Here is a 12608-nt window from a genome sequence, read left to right as displayed (position 1 = left end):
CCCCCCCCCCCCCCCTGCCCCACCTACCACCCCAAAATCTGTATATATATATATATATATATATATATATATATATATATATATATATATATATATATATATATATATATATATATATATATATATATATATATATATATTATTATTATTGTTGTTGTTATCTTTAATTGTTGTTGCTATGTTGACTTTTATTTGTGAAAAATAAATGTATTTTTGGATAAACTTGTTTGGACTTATTGTACAAACGTATTTAACCCTTATACTATGTTGAAAAGAATTATAGTGATTATGTTGCGGGTCATTTTGACCTGTACTATGTAAATGAATGCAAAACAGTCACAAAAACAGGTTAAACCAATAAACAATTAACTAATATTCGGTACTACTTTCTACTTTCTACTTTCTGCAGATGTAATTCTTACATTTCACACATCATCAATATGACCGGGAGTCATATTGATGATGGCAGTCTGCTTCGACTTTGATGTGGTGATGTAGAGTGTTTTACACAGACTCTCAGACCCAGATCCTTCACACACACCTTGGTCTGGGTCTCAGAGGTGGATTTTTTGGATCTGAACAGCTGCTTACCCACATTTATGTGGCCGGGTCAAAATGACCCGCAACATCATCTTTGTATACAAACTCTGCACAGACTCCCCACTACACATCAAAGTGACCAGATTTTACACACAAGTTCATGACCCCAGATGAGGAAAAGTCACCAAATTTCATGAAGAGAAAAAAAGCATAACCAGCCCTTTGATCAACACAAAAACTGAAATGGGTCCAATTGAGGGTTAACACATACTATTTTAACACAATATTATGTATTGAGTTTAATTCAGTGTTTGCGAGATTAATTTCTCTATTTTTAAATTAATGTCTATATTGCCATGAAGCAATTATGATAATGCATGTTTATTGCAACATTTTTATATTTGGAAAATTATTTTAACGGCTACTGTCACCGAAAATAACGTGACTGCAGTTTTTTATGTTGTAGTTAAAACTTTCTAAAAACTTCCAGGGGTGGCGTATTCAAAATGGCCGACTTGGATGGGCAGAGTTGAGTCGGGGGGGTGACGTATTCAAAATGGCTGACTTGGATGGGCGGAGTTGGAAATCCAACAGGCGTTGCAGCGATATGTACTTGCTGTTCTCCAGTCTACTGTTCTCCAGTTTTGCATTGCATTGCATTGAAATTACTGTTTTCATAACTTTTTGATCTCTCTCTTTTTTTCTTCATAGTATGTACACCTGGTCTGGCGTTCTGTTAGCTGTGACATCATCCAGGGAAGACAGATCACCCGCTATTACCATCTAATGCAGAACAGATTACTGAATCAATGTGTGCTTCTGTCCTTTTTTGTCTGTCTTGTTGTGTCTCTGCTCTGTCTTCTGTAACCCCCAGTCGGTCGAGGCAGATTGAAACTTTTTCTTTGAGACAGTATTAATTATTATATAAAAAATAAAGAAAACGATGGTTCTTTTGTCAACTATTACTACTGCAGAAATACAGGCCCATTTCACACCTCCCCTTTATCAGTAAGATTATTGAAAAAGCTATGGTTCAACAATTAAACACCTTCTTAACAATGACCAGTCGCTTTGGTGTTTTCCAGTCAGATTTCCCTGCCCACCACAGTACAGAGACCACCCCTTAACATGTTTTATGAAATACATGTAAGTGCAAACTGTAGAAGAACCACAGTGCTTGTATTATTGGACCTCAGTACAGCATTCGATACTGTCGACAACTCCATTCTGTTAGAGTGCCTGGAAAACTGTCTGCCTTTCTGGTCCAGCACTCAACTGGTTTAAATCCTTATTAAGGGAAAGGAACTTTTTGTGTCAGTAGCTAACTTTACATCAGATATGACAAAAATCACATGCAAGGTTCTCCAAGGGTCCATTCTGGGTCACCTCCTATTTAACATCTCCATGCTCCCTCTAGTTCAGATCATAAAAAAACAACATAAGCATATACTATACAGACGACACACAGTTCTACAGTACTATGTCTCCAGGTGACTATGAAACCATTCAAGCACTGAGAAGAAATAAATGCATGGATGTGGCAAAACTTTCTACAGTTGAATAAAAACAAAACTGAACTAATTATTTGTGGACCAATAGAGGAACGATCAAAAGTTAGTGCACAGCTTCAGTTGCTTCAGCTAAGAACCAATGATCGGGCTCGAAATCTGGGTGTAGTGATGGATTTAGACACGAATCTCCAAAAGCATCTAAACACAATCAAAAAGTCAGCCTTTGAACACTAAAAAAAAAAAAAAAAAACGACGCCATACACACATTACCACATAACACTCACATCCAACAATCCCAAGTGGGGGGGCACCACAATCCAACTATCCGACTGCCTGTGCCCGACCCCCGATCCTGCCCCCTGACCAGGCGCCCCCAGGCCCAGGCCCCCCAGGGATGGGGCCAACATGACCCGTGTCTGGGTGAGAAACCCACTCCCTCCCCCACCTTACCCTAGCCACCCCTCCCCCACCCCTTTGTGGTGAGAGCAGAGGCATCAGCCCTAGTCCAGGCAAGCCACCCAGGCCCCAGGTTCCAGACTTCGTGCCGCAATCGGAGAACAGGGGTGTGAAAAAGACCCCAATCGTCCCTACGCCCGCTCAGATGTTGTGTTGTTGCATGTTGTTCTCAAGTGTGTTTAAAACTGGGAGCACCGAAGGGGGTGCCCGGCACAGTCCACCCCCCCCTCCGGAAGGTAGCTGGTGCCGGCGCACCCCCTCCAAGCAACTGCCCAGAACCCTCAATGTATAAATGCAAGAGGGGGTGAAGGGAGCCATCCGAGGCGAGGCTCACACAACATAAGCCCCCCCCCCCCCCCCCCCCCCCCCCCCCCCCAGATGTGTTTCCCCCCACCCCACCCCCATACCATGGCCTACATGTATGTGCGTTGTGAAAATGTTTGGAGTGAGAGTGTCTAAGTTGCGTGATACAATTGGGGTGAGGGACATCATCAGAAAGTGGCAACCTCCAGTAACGCCCCCCTCCCCAAGGTCTTACATGTGTGGCAGCATGATGGAGCAGGCAGAGGAAGGAGTACGGGGATGGGGAGAAAAGGACTGGGGAGCCTACTGCAGTCCCAGGGAGCCAGCTCCCCCACTGACTCCTATTGGCACCCCCACTCCCCGAAAGCCCACACGGAGAAGGGGGCCCTGCCAGCGGCACCACCATAGCCTGGGGGCCAGGGAGAGGCGGAAGGGCCCGTGAGCCAACCACCCACCTGGACCAACGCCTCCACCTCCCCAGCCCACCCACCAAGCCTCCTGGCTTCGCCCCCAAAAAAATTATAAATAAATAAATAAATAAGGGGGGGGACCCTGGCTAGCCAGCCTGCACAAGCCATTCACAACCCCACCCCCCAGGCGAAACCCGCACCGGGAGATGGCACGGCCCAGGACCGAGACAGGGTCCTGGGCCGTGCTCGTAGATGTAATCCCTCCCCAACACTAAGATTCAAACAACTCATCATACATACAACAATAGACATCCAGGCTGGGTAAGTCCCTACTCCCCCCCCCCCGCTAGCAGAGTGCCAACCCAAAAAGAAAGGGAAAAGCATCTGCCCTGAGATGTTCATGTCCATGCCCCCCTACCAGCTCAACAGGCCACGAGGCCCCCCAGTAAACCAGAGGCCTCGTGCAGGGGCAGACACCCGGGCACGCGCCGGCCCAGATTCCAAGCGGCATACCCCCCGAGGCCCCGCCGGGGCCCCCGCCCAAGGGCGGCACACTCCAGGGACCCCCGACCCCACCCAGCGGAAGCACAGCTACCAGGTCAGTAACCCATGTCCGTCACCGCGGAACTCCCCAAGAGCGTCGCCAGCGGTCGCTGTAGGCCGCCCCTAGGCCTCCCAAGCCCCTCCCAGATGGGGGCAAAAGACCCTGGGGTCAGACCCACCAGGCACCTCACTCCGAGAGCCCCCTAGAGCCCCAGGAACCCCCCCCCCCCTTAGCCAGCCACTGCGCCCTGCAGGACGCAACCCACCGCCCCCATTCCACTAAGTGATGGTGCTGATCAAAGGAGCCCACAGAGATCAATCAGATGTGGATGCAGATGCTGTCTCAAGATTAATATGATCCAATAAAACATATCTCTATACTGTTTGATACTGAGATTTTCCTTACTTTTCCAATTCACGAGGATAGTTTTCTTTGAGATACATAATGCAGTGAAAACCATGCAAACTATTTTTTTTCTAGAGGGCTTTCCTCAAAGTTACCCAGCAAGCAAACTGATGGGGAAGTTGAAATTTTACAACTCAGGCACTTTGATAAGTCCTTACATATCTGTGTCCAGAACCTCTGGACTGGTGTGCATAACCATAACACATGAATATAATTATCAGGATGATTGCCTATGCAGTGAGGACAGATATTAGATTGTGCAAAAACCCATCTTGAATAATCTTTGTCCTGTGTAGTGTACTCTGTGAAGGATTTTGTATTGTATTAGTTGTAAGTTGGTGTTTCTAGTCAATTTGAAAGTTATTAGACATATCTAAACCCAGAAGTTTTGTTCAAAGCTGACTGATAAATCCTCTTCCCATTTCATAATAGGGAGAGATATTGAATCATCTATTTTAGTCAGTGTCCTGTATGAGTTAGACCAGGGGTGTCAAACTCATTTTGGTTGAGGGGCCGCATACAGCTTAATCTGATCTCAAGAGGGCCAGATGAGTAAACTCATTGCAAGATTAAATAGAACTAATAAATGTGGACTTGTTGATTTTTATATTAAGTTATTTCACTTTTACACAATATATTATGAATAACCTCAGCGTTTTTAAGAAAAATATGTGCAATTTCAAAAATACTGTTACTCAGGTAAACATTTACTTGTGCATTATGCATAAGAACTGATCACTGTGATTGTACAATGTTGAAAAACATTTATTAAAATTTTTTGGAACTTAAAAACACTGTCCTGCATGACCAAATACATCAAACAGATAAAAATTAAGAAATGATTTAAATTTTTCCACACCTGAAGCTTAATCTGCTAATTAAAACACAGCGCCCCTCGTGGACAATATAGGAACTGCAGATTTTCAATTAAACAAAGTTTTATTTTTTTCAATAATTGTTTAATCATTCTCTTCCTTTTATCTCCTCTTTCTTTCACCTTTTCTTTTTTTTCCTTGTTCTTCCTTTCCTCTCCTACTTTCCCATTGTAGTGTCCATATCATTTGAGATATTCCCCGCATGAATCATTATAAAACTATTCACATTCATAAATCAAGCAGAGCACTATGGCAAAAGCAGTATTGCTCCACTTGTGAAAGTCAAATCTGATGAGCTCTTTTTGGCATTAAGACCACAATTCTTATTGCCACATTGCCAGACAGGATACTGGGGAAAAAAAAAAAAATTAATAATGATAATGCATTTAGCCACCGGGCCGGACTAAATTGTTCGGCGGGCCGGATCCGGATGTTTGACACCCCTGACTTAGACAGTAGTTTGGGGGGGGGCGGTTAAATCTAGAAAGTCTAATATATTAGTTGGGATTTGTAAACCACCTTTAAAATGCTTGAATTTATTTCTAATTATAGATTGAATTTGTTCATATTCTAAGAATTTATTTTTACTAATGTCATATTGCATATTTAGTTTGGCAAAAGTGATAAACTAGGTTCAGTCAAGTAAATGTTCCAGGTATTCAATACCATTATTCTTCCAGTATGTAGAGTTTATCATATTATTATTTTGTGGGATGCCTGATTTTATTATCTGATGGATTTATCTGTGATGTGTATAAAGATTTGTAGAAATCTCGGAAGGTGTTATTTATACATTCCGGATCATGTAATGTATTACCAGTTGAGTCTGTAACTGCAAATATAAAATGGGCCAGTTTAAATAAGGAGGTCTCTTTCAGGATTGGTGGAGCAATCAGGGAGAGTATCCAATCGGGAGGAGAACTTTTACAGAGAGTGATGCAGGAGGAAATTAAATAAATGATCCAGGAAAACTGGATCAAGATCCCATAGTGGAGCCAGCTGGCAGGAAGCAGGAACTGCTCCTGAATTTAAATAACACGAGCAAAGAGAAAGCACAAACAAAGGAATCACTAAAACAGTCCTACTCTCTTACCATTACACTGTAACCAGTATGCTGATTTCAAAAATACAATACAAAATTCTACAAATTCCGAAGGGGCCCATTGACAGCTGGAGATAGACACCGGCACCTCGCGAACCCAGCGGGGATAAGCGTGTTAGAAAACGAAAGATGGATGTTCTGGGCTATTTCTTTTTTCTTGCCATCAAGATCTCTGCCAGCTGGCGCCAGAAAATGCTATTATTGGGCTTTCTTCGTCTGGAAACAGATGCATACGTAGTAAACTCGCTCAGCTGACAAGACAGCGATCTGATTGGCTGAGCAGAAAAAATCGAATCACGTGACCTCTTGGACCGGAGTGCCACAGTTGTTTTATCGGCTAGAACTTATTAATGTGCAAGTAAAAACGTGGGAACATTGGTGTTTTGAGATCACTGCTATGTGTAGCAACTTTTCCCGGTGGAAGAAAGTTGCCCCCTGACAGTTCATACGAAAAGTCACCGTACAGATTCTGGCCCACGGCCTAAAGTGGACCAAACTCACATGAGGCACTGACAGGTTAGACAGAGAGACCCAAAGGGACAGGTTACATGGTCATTGGAAAATGTTTGTAATGCGCTCACATGAGCTGTGTCTCAATTCGCAGGCTGCGTCCTTCGAAGGACGCATTTTAAGGCCAGTGATGTCACAGCAATGCGCGGAGGTTGTCCCATTTGGCAAAAATTCTGAGGATGCTTAAAATGCAGCCTTCGAATGCGTCCTCCTTTTCCCCGAATTCTGAGGATGCACCGCTACCATCCTTAGTGGCCTCGCCTGCCATAAGATTTCCCGAGGTGCTTTGCGCGCTTTTTTAGTGATAGTGAAAGTAGTGATTTAAGTCAGTTATTTACAGGGTTTGTACACATTTAACTATTCAATTCAAATTACTAAAGTTACAAACATAAGTTTATATAAAGTCTTACAAATAAATATAAAATGTTTTATTTAAACACATTTGTCAATCTGCTGACAAGCGTTTCTTTAATAACTGGTATATTATGATCATTAGCAGGCCCCTGGGTGAAAATAATAGCAGGTAAATGTTACCTCTCCACTGCGCTCTCCCAGCCTGAGAAAAATTTGTCGCTGGTTTTGCTGCCGCTGAAGCCGTCTAAACCGACTGTCCTCCTCTAATAACAAGTAAAAAAAAAAAAATTCCATATCCATTTTTTTGTCGTCTGGCACTGTTTTTCCCGGGCGTCGGGACGTCGTGTCGCAACCAGGAAGTGCTCCAAAGGCTAGACCGTCCCATTGATAGACATATATGGTCCCATTTACCAACAGTATCCACCTTATTTTCGAACGCGGAAGTGACTAAGGGTCCAACTTCCGTCTCTGTGTGCGGCACTTCCGTTTCAGCGCTTCCCTCGGCCAAATAACATTAGCTTGACTGAAATGATAAACAGTCGCGGCAATATTTCCAATAATTGCAGAGCGATGGAAGTGGCAGGTCAGCGCCACAGCCTCAAACTATTAATGACTGAGGATGACATGAAGAATCGGACTTGTATAACAAACGAGGACATTTTAACCGGTTTGTGTCACTTTGTGCGAATGGCTCTGCAGTGCGACTTTACCGAAGCGAACCTCCGCAGTGGAAAAGTTGGATTGTGTTAATAAATATTAACAAGGATGACCTGGTATTCATGGAGGCTGATGGCCGTTAAAGCCAAAGCAAGTCCAACGTTCACTCTGCTGGATCCTGACTACATTAACCGGCTCTACCGAGATGACCGGAGCTCTGATGCTGCAGCTCCAGGGGAAGTTCTTCAGTCAGGCGACTTATGGAAGGTAGGCTATGAATCGTCTGATTCAAAACATCCTGGCTGTTGCCTCGTTGTGATTAGATTGCTGCTCAGTTAATTTTGTAATGTTTGGGATTTAACTGATGTTATAAGAGGATATCAAAACATTCTGCCCACTTCATGTTTAGGCTTGAAATTTAAAATGTAAATGGATAGTTTAAGTTGTCACTATAAACTATCCATATTTTTATATAAATATGACACCAAGGACTGTAATATAAAAAGTAACCGTTCCTTTAACTTTGTTAAAAGGTGCAGTTTTCCGTGGCCAAAGGTCTGACTGGATTGTCCTGCACAGATGAGAAGTGCCGTCCCCAAAAGGCTGAATGATGGATGTTTCCTGCACCACAAAGAATTAAATGGCCTACAAATATACTATATATGTAAAATGTACATAAGATACATTTTAGTTATTTACATGTGCTAAGTCAACATCCACTTGATCAAAATATGAATAAATGCAAATTACATAAGAAACTGAAATGGATTGCAAAATTTATTAATACACATTTTAGTTGGGCACAATTTTTGTTTAAGTAAACATTTAAATAGTCTGGAAATAAGGATATACAATACTTAAAGTTATTAAAAATGAAAAGTAACTCCAATATGTTAAACCTCAAGGTGCTAAATAATGAATATTTAAAAGCAGAAATCCAAAACACATTCTTGTGTATTATAATTCCTCTGGTTTACAGTAAAATATAACTAATCAGGATCTTTTTGACATGTAAACTTCCCTGCTTCCTCATGATTTCTCCTGCATGCTCACAGGAGCTGCACAGATTCTAAAAATTGTGTCTATTTTATAAACCAACTTCATGGTTACAGTCTGGGAGATTACTGTGAAAACTTTGAGCCTCCTGATAACTCTTTCCACATGTATGTGGACATTTGCAATCCTCTTTGTGGCAGTTACATCCTCATCAGACTGCTCTCCTTTTATGGGTGAATGCTGGTAGAACAAGGTTAAATCTCCTCTCAAAACAGCAGATCTCTGATGGTAAAGCCTCTGTCTGCCATCACTTCATCGCCAGGACGAAGATACTCCAGGTGTTTTCCCAGCCACATGCATTCTTCTTCTTCTTTTCTCCTAGGTGTGATCATTGATGGCTGTAGTGTCAGCATCTTTATTCATAGGTGACTCTGATTATGGAGCGGTCTGGTCAGCCTCTGCATCACAGCGGCTGTCATCTGTCAAACACAAGCCTGCACAAAACCACAATCAGTTTAGCAGACAGCATAAAACATGTCAAGACTACTTAAAACTATGTAAACACCAAGCTAATAGAGCTAATAACACCTGTATTATTACACATTCAAATATTCATATCACACATTCCTTCCGGTTTTTACAAACACCTGGAGTTATTACCTGGGATGTCATTTGTAAGGTTACACAGTTAAATTCTAACTGCAATATTTTGGGTTCTTTGAGATCATAAGAGGAAAAATGGATTTTCATTTTTAAAGTCAGATTTTCACCATGTTATACATTTGTAAACACAAACAGCTGTTTAGTTTGTAATCTACATATTAAGATGCAAACCAAGCATTTAGTTAAACGTTTGGTTCACAAACTAAACATTTAATTTGGGGCTAAATATTAAGCTTGTTATTTAAATATTTAACTTGGAACTGTGACTTGTTTATAGATTTATGAATAACAAAAACCTGAATAGTGAACCCTAACTTTTATGTCATAGTATAACTTTACAAACGGAACTCCATAGACCTACTAGCAGGGATGAAACATGTCCAGAAAATAATTTACAGAGAGAACAAAGCTAAAGACGGCTGTCTTCATTTGAAAGCATATGTTTTATCAGGAGTGGCACAAACTAAGGAGTTAGTTAGTTAGCTAACGTAAACATCCCTTAGTTTACCTGTCTCCCCTCCTCTTGACGTCTCCTTGATTTTCTTTTTAATGGAACTTTGTAGCCCAGACACTTTTCTGGCATCGTGTGGTCTTCTGTCGGTCTTTTGTCCACAAAATGAAAAAAACAAACATACGGTCGCTTCAGTGGTTTCTTCAGATTTAAAGCTTTTAACCACAGGCGAAGGGATTCCTCATTCTTCGGCTGGGGGTGAAGGAAGTAGGGCGCCTCGTCTCCGCAGCTGTTGTTCCCGGTCGATGATTAAAACACTTCTGCTCCACGTAAACCTTTCTTTTACACCCGTTATTATTACAGCCTCTAACCGGACAAATGATCCCGGTCTTCCTCAAAGTCATAATGACGATTAATTTGAGACGAAGTAGCTGCATAAGCTGCTTTTCAGCAAGCTACCCAGTAACAGGAAGTGACGCGCCGGAAGTCTCGCCCAAACAAACGGCAACTCGCTGGCTCCATGTTTCCGTCAAAAATAAGGTGGATAGGATCCTCCGGAGCATCCTCCGATGGCTGGGTCCTCCTAAGGCTAAAGGCTGTGTAGGCTGGGTCCTTCGAAGGACGCGGCCTGCGAATTGAGACACAGCTATGGTGTCTGTAAACAAAGGGGCTAACGGAATTAGCCCATGCTAGCATCCTGTTCCATGGCATTGCTTATATAGTTCAAATGTGTTTTAGGGTTATAACAAACATTATCTTCACATGCCAAAAGGGACTTAAAGTAAGTAATATCTTCTTAAAATGAGTTTATTTGTCCTTGGTTTGAGCAGATAAACAAGATTATCTGCCAATGGAATGAGTATTTTGATCACTAAAATAAGATAATTGGATATACTGCACTTGAAATAAAATGGAGATTAATTGTTCCTATATTAAGTGCAAGAATCTCACACCATTGGCAGATAATCTTATTCACCTGCTCAAATCAAGGACTAATACACTAATTTCAAGAAGATTTTACTTACTTTTAGTTCCCATTTTTGCAGTGAACAGGGGTTTCATACATTGATGGGATATTAATGTTTATGTTATCCAACCACTTATTATGACTAAAATAAAAGCCGAAGCTTTTAAAGTCAGCGCCGAAAATCCGCTAGCCAAAATGCTATTTAGCTCCTGGTTACATCCGGTTCTGGACTTTCAAAAGGAGCTTGTTTTAAAGCATAAGGCTTATTTGTTTTGCTCCCCCATCGTTCGATAGTGCTATGAGCCTTATTCCCGCATTAATGTTAAATATTAATGACGGTTTAAAGGTGTTTTGGTTAACTTTAGGAGTAATCAATTTTAGCGACCAATCGCCGCAGCGACCCCTATCGCCTGGAGGTAGAATTGCATAAATAAAATCTACCGTCCCTCAAGTAAATGATTTTACTACGCAAATCATTCTTTAAAATTTTATTTTCTCAAATAATGTTTTGTGTAACTCAGGATTTGCATTGTGAATGGGTTGAAACAAATACCAAATGTTGTTTTGAATTAGTAAAGCTAATTTGAGCTCATTCCATATTCTTTAAGATGAACTTGGTTTTTTAACTGAAACAAAATGTTATTTAATCAAATAACGTTTTGTTTAACTCAGGATTCGCATTGTGAATGGGTTGAAAACATGCCAAATGTTGTTCTAAATTAGTTAAGCTAATTTAATTCCATTCCATGCTTTTTGAATAAGATCTGCAGTGAACAGGATTCACTGAATGATTCTGATTATGATCAACCACTTTTGTTTTGTCTTTTGTTTCTTTTACATTTAAATAGTTCCTTAGCTTAGCTTCTTTTCACCTTTATTTTGCTTAGTAGTTTAGTTAAGTTTCACTAGCCTAGTAGAGAAGAATAGTTAATCGAAATATAGTGTTAATTCAGATAAACAGCATTTTATAGTGATGTTCTCTGAATGTTCATTCTATTTCTGTTATTGAACTTGAAGAAGTTGTCACTCCTTTATTCTGTGTGTGTGCACAGAGTTTGCTGTTAAAAGATTGCTAGTGCTCGAAATCATCCCTTTCAACAATTATCCTGATATCAGTTTAAGAGTTCATTATCACCAGACAATAATTAACTGAGTTATTTATGAAACATTAAATAACTTTACAGTGTATAATTGCACAACACTACCAAAAACAAGAAACAGACACAACCTAAATAGGAAGTGTCTTGAAGTGTCTGACCAAATTTTTTAAGCCAACACGAGGCCAAAACTAACATGGAAAACATGATTTTGAGACTGGTCTCGAGGCCAAGACCGGTCTTGAGACCTCTTGTAAACAGAGAATGCAAAAACAATACACTTGCAATGTAGTGTATAGCCCTAGTGAGCCCTACAACAAGTCCAGGACCAGAAACAACACTGAAAATTTAAATAAAAATATTCTGGATCTGAAAACATCAGCAGGGTAATCCTACTCAGAAACACCTTTTGGTATACTGGGTAAAATCTTACATCCTGAAAGTAGTCAATACATTATGTATTCAGAAAAAGAAGGTTAAAAAATCGGTGTCTGTGTGAGCTGCAGGCCTGTAGAAACTCTAACCAATCAGGGATTTCTCAGAGTTTTGGTCTTGCTTTCACGCATTAACATCATATACGTAGACGCCCCGTCGTCGGGTGAGAGGCGTGCCGACAGAGCGGTCATCTTAGGTCAGACAAAGCTGCAGTCAGACAGAATACACGTCAATTCAGGAAAATGTACTTTATGACACTCTGAATCCGGTGAATTCTCAACCGATTTCCAGATAAATTAGCTGACTGAAAACGTCACCCTTTTAGGGGCTAC

General features: G+C 41.1%; 1 long non-coding RNA gene across 1 annotated transcript; it reads right to left on the bottom strand.

Annotated features, from left to right (window-relative positions):
• Positions 1–8463: 8463 nt before the first annotated feature.
• On the bottom strand, positions 8464–10278 carry LOC118564717. The gene is made up of 2 exons (XR_004932002.1): positions 9835–10278; positions 8464–9157 (listed from the first exon to the last, which is right to left on the bottom strand). It is a non-coding gene; the product is annotated as an uncharacterized LOC118564717 (long non-coding RNA).
• Between the last annotated feature and the right edge of the window lie 2330 nt (positions 10279–12608).

The sequence above is a fragment of the Fundulus heteroclitus genome, chromosome 12, assembly GCF_011125445.2.
Source record: "Fundulus heteroclitus isolate FHET01 chromosome 12, MU-UCD_Fhet_4.1, whole genome shotgun sequence".
Classification (NCBI taxonomy): Eukaryota; Metazoa; Chordata; class Actinopteri; order Cyprinodontiformes; family Fundulidae; genus Fundulus; species Fundulus heteroclitus.
The sequence above is the reverse complement of the archived record's forward strand: the minus strand, read 5'-3'. Positions and strand labels throughout refer to the sequence as shown.